The following is a 9,979-nucleotide window of genomic DNA, read 5'->3' as shown; positions in this document are numbered from 1 at the left end:
AACTGAAGGCCATCTTTTTCATTTTAGGAAAATAAATGAATTTTCTGAAATCAAAGAATTCAAAACACTTGCTCCAGTAGTAAAGGGAAAATGTATGTTAGTTTTTTGTTCAAATATATTGTAGACAATATGTGTAGAGATGGAAGTGGGATTTGTGGGTGAGGCTCAAGGGAGGCACAAAGCAGCATATTAGTAAGCACATAAGCAGGACATAAGAGTCACTCTATTAACTGCATCTTTCTGATTGGGGTAAATTATAGCCACATGAATGCGCTACTAGCCATGCTGTCATCCAGATAAAATTAAACAGCAAAAATAATTTGCTTCATGTGACGATTAAAATGCAAATATTCTGCACAAATGTTTAGACATAAACATTTAAGCACAGACATTTAAATAAAGAAAATTTTCTTTCTGATAGTATGTTTGAATTAAAATGACTTTGCAAGTCTGATCCTTTAAGCATATTAGAGGTAATAAGAGGTAAACAAAAATATATAACTCATGATAAAAGATAATGTTAATTTTAGTATCTGATTTTAGTTAGCTTTTAGTCAGGAGGGGGATTTGTTGGTTTCTGTTTTTGCTTTTTAGTGGGGGAAATTACATAATGAAAATGGACGTTATGACGGATATTTTAGTAGCAGCATCCACAGCCATCCAGTACAATATAGACAACACAGTATGCAGACCATCTGGGCTTATTGTCATTATCCTGCAAACTAGCTAGGCATGAGTGATCCTCTGAAGCCTAATTCCAATGCAGCCTGGTTTGCCTGTTTCAAAAGAATTCCATTTGTCAATATTTTGGAGCAGGTGGAAAGCCATTCTGGAGTATCCTGCTGAGGTTTATGCAAATAGCTGGCTTAACTGGACTGTGGGCTCAGATTTCTTACAGTCAGGGCACTGAGATGCAGGTATGATTTGGCTTATATTTCCCTCTCAACTTAATTTATTTTTTTTTCTGCACTTTCCTTTAGCTCTTTGATCAAATCATACCCTGTTATTACTTTGTACAGTGTTTCTCAAATGAGAGAAATAAGAGTATGATCACAGTTTATAGTAGATACATTGAAATAATTCATAAACCATTATCTGAGGACTCCTGGTTGAGTGAGGTAACTTTTGATCCAGAAGGCATTTGGATGATGCTGAATAGAGATGACTACACTGTGCTCCTCTGCCTACCTTATACTGCTTGTGAAAAATCAGATGCGGTACTATATGAGAAGGCATTGACATAAGCAACACCTTCTACCAATATAAGATATTAAGTTAGAATGAAAGAGAAAGTGAATGAGATTAATACAGTAAGGAGTTTTAGAAAGGGCATGATGAAACAGCCCCCACCTTGAGTTTTCTATTCCTAACTCAAAAGGTAATTACCTAACAAAAGGTAATTTGTGTGGATGATAACATACTTGCTACAATGAATAAGGGAAGAATATGAGGACAGAGGAACAGCATGGGCTAGACTTCATAAAGTCTTTCTGGCCACTGTACAGTACAGCTGACGCTGTTCTTTGCCTACCCAAAATCCACCCCTACTTCATTTCTTTATTGCTGATAGAGTTCTGGATTTTGTGCTCAGATAAGATGGCCTACATGCCTCCCTCTATGGTCCCAGAGGTTGAAGTTTGATCTATGATGATCATGGTCATTATTTGGTTGGTCGTTCACTGAATGGCTACATGATCCAAGACTATGCAATGAAATGATGTCACTAGGTGATGTCTCTAAAGGAGCGTCTCAAATGATTTTCATCCCTAATAAAAAATACTCTCTTGAGGAGAGACTCTGCTTTTGAACAATATTGTGCGTGCCTCACTCATCCTGTAAATTTAGAAACAACAAAATTTCAGACTATTTCAAAAACCAAAGGAGAAGGGAATACTTTCAAACTCATTCTACAAGGCCAGTATTACCCTGATACCAAAACCAGGCAAAGACACATCAAAAATAACAACAACAAAACTACAAGCCAATATCTCTGATGAATATTGATGGAAAACTCCTCAACAAAATACTAGCAAACAAGATTCAACAATACATTAAAAAGATCATCCATTATGACCAAATGGGATTTATCCCAGTGATGCAATGATAATTCAATATATGCAAATCAACCAATGTGATACATCATAACAACAGAATGGAGGACAAAAACTATATGATCATTTACATTGATGCTTAAAAAGCCTTTGATTAAATTCAACATTGATTCATGGCAAAAACCCTCAAAAAACTGGATGCAGAAGGAACATACCTCAATATAATAAACGATATATATAACAGATCCATAGCAAGTATCATATTGAATGGGGAAAAACCGAAAGCTTTTCATTTACGATCTGAAAAACAACAAGGACATCCACTGCCACCACTCTTACTCAGCATAGTACTGCAAGTCGATGCTAGAGCAATCAGACAAGAGAAAAATATCAAACGCATCCAATCGGAAAGGAAGAAGTCAAATTACCTTGTTTGCAGATGATATGCTTTTGTATTTGGAAAGCCACAAAGACGCCACCAAAAAACTATCAGCACCTATAAACAAATTCAGTAAAGTTGAAAGTTACAAAATCAACATATAAATCCAGTACATTTTTATATGCCAATAGTGAACAATCTGAAAAAAGAAATTTAAAATTAATTCCATTTATAATAGTGACACATAAAATTAAATACCTCAGAATTAATTTAACCAACATAGCAAAATATCTCTCTAATGAAAATTATAAAACACTGATGAAAGAAATTTAAGAGAACATAAAAAAGAAATATATTCCATGTCTATAAATTAGAGGAATAAATATTTTAAAAATGTTTATACTACTCAAAGCAATCTGCAGATTCAATGCAATTGAACACATGGTGATAGAGAGTAGAAGTATGATTACCAGAGGTTGGCAAAAGTAGTGGGCAGTTGGGGGAAGGAGGTGAGGGTGATTAATGGGTTGAAAAAAGTAGTTAGAAAGAATGAATAATACCTAGTATTTGATAGCATAACAAGGTGACAATAGCACATTTAAAAATAACTAAAAGAATATAATTGGATTGTCTATAACACAAGGGATAAATGCTTAAGATATCAAATACCCCATTTACCTTGATATGATTATGCATTGCATGCCTGTATCAAAATATCTCCTATACCTCATAAATATATACACCCATGTACCCACAAAAGTTAAAAATTTTTAAAAATTGGCAAAGAAGCTAACATAGACCTTGAAGTTGTTAAGCTACTGAATTTACTAACCCTGAAAACATTCTGTATTTGTTCATCTTGTTTTATGATGTAATAAGATTTAATTTTTGTTTAATCATTCTGTTATACAGGCTTAGGCAAACACCATAATCCTTATATTCTTAACTGAAAAATTGTTGCAGAAAGGAGAGTTGCTGCAGGTCACATTGTGTACTTTACCTCTAAATGAGAATAATTCAAATATCAAATTATAAATGTAATCATGTCAATTCTTTGCCAAAAGTATTTCGACAGGTCTTTCTTGTCCTCAAGACAAAAATCCTTACTAGACACTGACTAGGTAATGATCTGGCCCCTTCTTATCACATCAACTTTATCCTGTGCAAATCTCCTTTCACAGCCTGCACTGCAGCCATAAGAAAATTCACTCAGTTGCTATAAATTCCATGCTCCTGGAAATTTATATTGCATGGAATACTCCTTTCCTTCATCTGTGGCTAGATAATAATTATTCAACCATCATATGTTAGCTGAAATTTCTTAAGCTAAGTTACTTGTCCTTGTGATATGCCATTATAGAACCCTTACTTCCTTTATGTTAGTAAAACCTACTGTATTGTAATTGCTTTCCTGATGCTTTCCCCACTAAGTTGTATGCTCATTAGGAGAGCAACAATGTTAGTCATGCTCACCATTGTATTCTCTTCATAGCTTCTGGAGTACAATAACTGCTCAATGAATATATTTAAATAATTAATAAATAAAACCTCTACAAATCTAATATTTTGCCCTAGGAAGGAGAAATATCTATGAGTGATGAGCATATTATTTCTCTTAAGAAAAGGAATATTTGACCGGGCGCAGTGGCTCAAGCCTGTAATCCCAGCACTTTGGGAGGCCGAGGCGGGTGGATCACGAGGTCAAGAGATCGAGACCATCCTGGTCAACATGGTGAAACCCCGTCTCTACTAAAAATACAAAAAAATTAGCTGGGCATGGTGGCACGTGCCTGTAATCCCAGCTACTCAGGAGGCTGAGGCAGGAGAATTGCCTGAACACAGGAGGCGGAGGTTGCGGTGAGCCGAGATCGTGCCATTGCACTCCAGCCTGGGTAACAAGAGCGAAACTCCGTCTCAAAAAAAAAAAAAAAAAAAAAAAAAAAAAAAAAAAAAAAGAAAAGAAAAGGAATATTTGTGTATTGTAGAAATAAATGGAGAAAGAATACAGAATTAATAAAGTACTGTTAGAACTAATGAGAGTATAGAAAAAAAGATTTCCGATTTTAAGAGCAACCTACAAAATCAATAATATTTTTATAATAGAAATAAGCAACTAGGATATATAACTCAAGTAAAATGAATTTGTGATAGCAACAAAAATAGTTAAGTATTTAGGAATTTAAAAAGAATGTAAAAGACCTCTCTCATGAAAACTCCAGAATTATAGTAAAGGACACAGAAAACGATTTAAATTAATAAAAGAGCCACATGCGTTTTATTAATTTAAATTAGTAAAAGAGCCACTTTAGCTCTCACTTATAAGTGAGAAGCTAAATGATGAGAAAACATAGACACATAGAGGGGAATGACACGCACTGGGGCCTTTTGGATGGTGGAGGGTGGGAGGAGGAAGAAGATCAGGAAAAACAACTAATGGCTGCTAGGCTTAATACCTGGTTGATAAAATGGTCCAGACAACAAACCTCTGTGACACAAGTTTACCTATGTAGCAAACCTGCGCTTGTGCCCCTGAACTTAATACAAGTTAAAAATAAATTAAATAAATAAAAGAGGTATCCCATGTTCTTCAATGGGATGATTTGATATTATAATAATCACAATATCTATAAATTGATCTATAAATTTAAAGAAATTCACTTTAAATTTTTGGTTGGATTTTTTTGAGCAACCTGAAAAACTTAAGACAAAATTTATATGGAGGAATAAAGACCTTTATCTGGATCTTAAAAATTAATGAAGGAAGATATGCCTTGCCTGATATAAATACATATTTTAAAACCTCAGTAATTTAAAAAAATTTTCTGTGGTATTCACCAAAGGGGAAAAACTACCAATGGAAAAGAGTTGAACACTCAGGGGCAGACTGGTGTGATGTGGGGTGTGTGTGTGTGTGTGTGTGTGTGTGTGTGTGTGTGTGTAAAATTATAAGATAATGGGAACACTATAAAACCAATGAAGAAAGGATGAATTATTTTTAATACATGATATTGGGGAAACTGGCTAACTGAATTGAAATAAATGAAACTAGATTTCTGCTTAACACTTAATATAAAGTTGTACCTATTGAGGATGATAATATCAAAGTTAACTGTGTATTTACTCGAAAAACATCTTTAAAAACATCCTTGTCACCTAGGAGCAGGAAAGGTAGTCTGAAATACAATCTCAAAATCATAAACTATAAGGCAGCAAATTGCTAAAATCAACTCAAAATTAATTATTTCTGGACACTACATACAAAGTTAAAAGACTGTTGAAAACATTCTTATAAAAGACATAATTTAACCAGTGGCTGCCTATGGGGATAATAGGAATTTAGGGGAAGATAAAAGAGAATAAATAAATGAACAAATAACATGATAAGGCATTCCAATGAACTAATGATAAATGTGCACAATAAACTGAGAAGTAGAATTAGTTCACCTACTGTATTTTTGTTAGGAGAAAGAGAAAGAAATGTACAGCAGCAAGCTTTATTGTGAAAGTAATCTTCCCCAATATCTATTATAGGAGTGCTGTGATAAGAAAGCCTATATGGACCAATTTACATTATATTTTCAAAGAAAACTATTTTTGATATCAAAATAACGTTTCCTGTAACATTATACTCACATTAATTTACTTAGTTTATCTTGAAATGTTAGTTATTATTGATTATAGTTGTTACTTCCTAATAATTTTCAGAAAAAGACGTGGTACCAAAAATATTGAGACACACAGGACCAGGTTCGTAGCTAGGAGTGTAAGCATTGCTACTGTGACTTTTGGTATGTAGAGTCCTCTTTCTAGGTCCATTTCATCACAATCTAAAACAGAGTTCATATTAAAGCAGTGGTGTCCTAACCTAACCTCCTCCCTCCTCCTTGGCCAAAATGAGTCATAGTCAACAGGGATGGGCATAGGCATCCAGATTTTTAAAAGATCCCTCAGCTAATACTGATGTGCAGTGAAGCATAGAAACCATTAGATAAGATTATCTCAAACCCTCCAGGTTAGATAACATTCAATTCATCGTGATGCTTTGAAATATGTTGTTCCGTCTTTCATGTTGTAGATGTGTTATACAGCCATTCATGGATGATGGGAGAAATCTGGGAAAATCTTTGAATAAAGCTAAAGCTTATTGTACAGTCTGGTCATGCTACTTAAAGATTTATTTGACCAACGGTATACTTAAAGATCAGCAAAATGCCTAAGGCACTCTCAGTCACTCGAAACTGAAATTGCTGCTGCTTTTTCCCCTTCTTTTACTTGGCCTGAGTGTGTGTGTGGTGGAAGACAAATTCACTGTCAACCTTCATAAATTTTACCATTTCCATTAAATGTGAGAATATGTTGTGCAGGATATCTAATGGTGTAGCTTTGTGTATTTCTTCCATTAAATGAATTATAATGATGTACATAATACAGAATATCACTTTAATCATTTTATACATTATTTTTTTGAACCACATTAAGCAGTCCCTTCAGGAGACACAAAGAAATATAGAAATCACATTTCTAAAGGGCAGAGTATATCATAAAATTGACTGTGATAACTCAGTGCAAAAGAAACAAGGAAAGTGGAAGTAAAGAAACACTGTTCTTTTTTTTTATAGTTAGAAAATAGTTCCAGAGAATTATCAGACAGTGTTTGGTTTTTATTCAAGTTTCACAGGTAACATAATTTAGCTTGGATGATGGTATTTACTGGGAATAACAGAGGACTCCATTTTGGCTCCGATAGTGAGTTTTCTATGCCACATGAAGTAAATCACATTGTCACTTCTTATCCTGATTCTCCAAAGCAAAATGCTAACAGCAGTGTGTAACGAGCTTTTTATATTGACTTGGTATAAGGGGATATTAGCACAGAGACTGATAAAGACTTTAGGACAATGAAAGTTAATTTTGCTTCTGGAATGGCAACAGTTTACAAAAAGGTCACAGGTATTTTATAGCACACATGATAAATTTGTCAATTGTTTTTTATTTGTCAGATAAGGTATTTGTAAACTGAAAACAGGCAGAGAAACTGGGACATATTTCTAAAGGAACAGCCTTCTTTGGGATGCTTTGCCCAGATGCTATCATTTTCTAATTTAAAAAACCATAGAGATAGAATTGCTGGAGAGAAACTATTTATACAAGGGGAAATTGTTATTTACAATACTTTGTAACCTGTTGAGAAGGGTGAATTTTCAGGAAGTTTCTTAGTTTGCTATACAGAGTGATGACTGTACAAATTCAAGATAAGAGAAGCAGGGCAACAAGTAAGCAATATTCATAACAAAAAGAAAACAAAATTTGGGGATAAAAGAAATACCAAGGGAGGATTTTTATTAACAAAGCAGACTGTTAAATATGACTTTTTCTGTGGGTTCGGTGTTTCAGCAGACTTAAAAGTTAAAAGAACAACAAAATAAAGGTCAAGCAGCCTAACATGCCAAAGTAAGATGCTACATCAAAAAATACAAAGATATTGTGAAATGGTCATAAGGTATTTTTTAAATGGACCAGCCAATAGAAAGCACCCATTGCCATGTCACATAAGGGAAGGCAAAAAAATTCAGTTTTGAAAAAAGACTAAAGGAATGAAAATTTGGCCTGATAAGCTTATGGTTAAAGAGTAGAGGGAGACAAGGGAAAAGTGTTTAGAGTGAGCTTCACTTAAATAAATAAAGGCAAAAGTAAATAAGCACCATGGAACAGTTGTGTATCATCTGGACGCGAACAAAACTGACTTGTCTTGAAAGTGATTCTGCTCAAGAACACTGACAGCACTATTGGTGATCCCAAATAAAAGATAAATACTGAGTCAGAATCTAGGGATTGAGTTAAAAGTAGTCATAAAGAGTCAGGGAGGAAAAGTATTACCCATAACTCAGAACTGTCATAAGAGCTCCTCAGTGGAGGAATCTTCCACTAACTAACAAATGTGTCCCAACAAGAGAAAAAATTAGCACTTGAAAGCTAGGTACAGGGAGTCACAGTACCAGACATAGACGAAAAGTGCTAGACAAAGATTAAAATGTCACAGATCATGTTCTGTTCCCAAAATGGCAGTGTTGTCTTGTATAAGATCAACCTTACTATCAGTAACAAATGTAAGCTCTGGAATATAAATATTTAAAGAATATAAGCATACCAGGTGAGAGCTACTTTTTAAATCAGCATTTATCGTTTTTTTGTGGATTCTTTAGAATTTTCTATATATAAGATCATGTCATCTATGAACAGAGGTAATTTTACTTCTTCTTTTTCAGTTTGGATTTTAATTTTTTTTGCTTCTTGCCTGATTGTGCTGGCTAGAACTTCCAGTACAATGTTGAATAGAAGCAGAAAAATGAACATCTTTGTCTTGTTCCTAATCGTAGGGGGAAAAACTCTAGTCTTTTACCATTGAGTATGATGTTAGTTGTGAATTTTTCACACAATGCCTTTTTTTAACTTTAAAAGTGTTTAATTGTCAAATAAAAATTGTAAATATTTATCATATACAATATGTTGTTTTGAAATACGTCAACAGTCCTCTCTAAGTTTTTGCAGGAAATTGGTTCCAGAAACATCACCATCCCCCATACCAAAATCTGCACAACTCATGTCCTATAATCAGCCCTGCAAAACGTGTGTACAGGAAAACTCAGCCCTTCATATATGCGGGTTTGGCATCTCACAAATAATGTATTTTTGATCTGCATTTTGTTGAAAAAAAGTCACATGTAAGTGGACCTTCACAGTTCTAACTCATGTTATTCAAGGATCAAGTGTACATTGTGGAATGGCTAAATTGAGCTAATTAACATATGCATTACTTCACATTTTTTTTTCTGGTGAGAATATTGAAAATCTACTCTCTTAGCAGTTTTCAAGAATACAATACATTATTATTAACTATAGTAACTATGTTGTACAATAGATCTCTTAGACATATTCCTGCTATATAACTGAAATCTTATATTCTTTGACCAATATCTCTTCACTCCTTACCCCAGCCCTGTTAATCACCATTTTACTCTCTATTTCTTTGAGGTTAACTCTTTTAGATTCCACATACAAGTGAAATAATGCTGTACTTGTCTTGCCATGCCTAGCTTATTTTACTTAACATAATGAATATATGGTATATACACGATGAAATATTATTCAGCCTCAAAAAATAAGAAAATCCTATCATTTGCAACAACATGAATGAACCAGGAGGATTTTGGATTAAGTCAAATAAGCCAGGCATGCAAAGACAAATACCACATGATTTTACTTATATATGGAATTTTAAAAATGAACTCATAGAAACAGAGAGTAAAATGGTGGTTGCCAGGGGCTGGGATTGGTAGAATTGGGGAGATATTAGTCAAAGGACACAAAATTTCAGTTAGAAAGAAGTAATTTCAAGAGATTTATTGTAAAACATGACTATAGTTAATAACAATATATTGTGTAACTGAAAATTGCTAAGAGAGTAGATTTTGAATGTTGTTACCACAAAACGGCATGACATAATGCATGTGTTAAATAGCTAAATTTAGCCATTCCACAATTTATATAC

The 9,979-nt window shown here is 33.9% G+C and overlaps 1 pseudogene; it reads left to right on the top strand.

Annotated features, from left to right (window-relative positions):
* Positions 1 to 625: 625 nt before the first annotated feature.
* The window catches only part of LOC101048359 (transportin-3-like), an 87,862-nt pseudogene continuing 78,508 nt past the window's right edge, over positions 626 to 9,979 (top strand).

This window comes from Saimiri boliviensis, chromosome X (assembly GCF_048565385.1).
Source record: "Saimiri boliviensis isolate mSaiBol1 chromosome X, mSaiBol1.pri, whole genome shotgun sequence".
Classification (NCBI taxonomy): Eukaryota; Metazoa; Chordata; class Mammalia; order Primates; family Cebidae; genus Saimiri; species Saimiri boliviensis.
The sequence above is the reverse complement of the archived record's forward strand: the minus strand, read 5'-3'. Positions and strand labels throughout refer to the sequence as shown.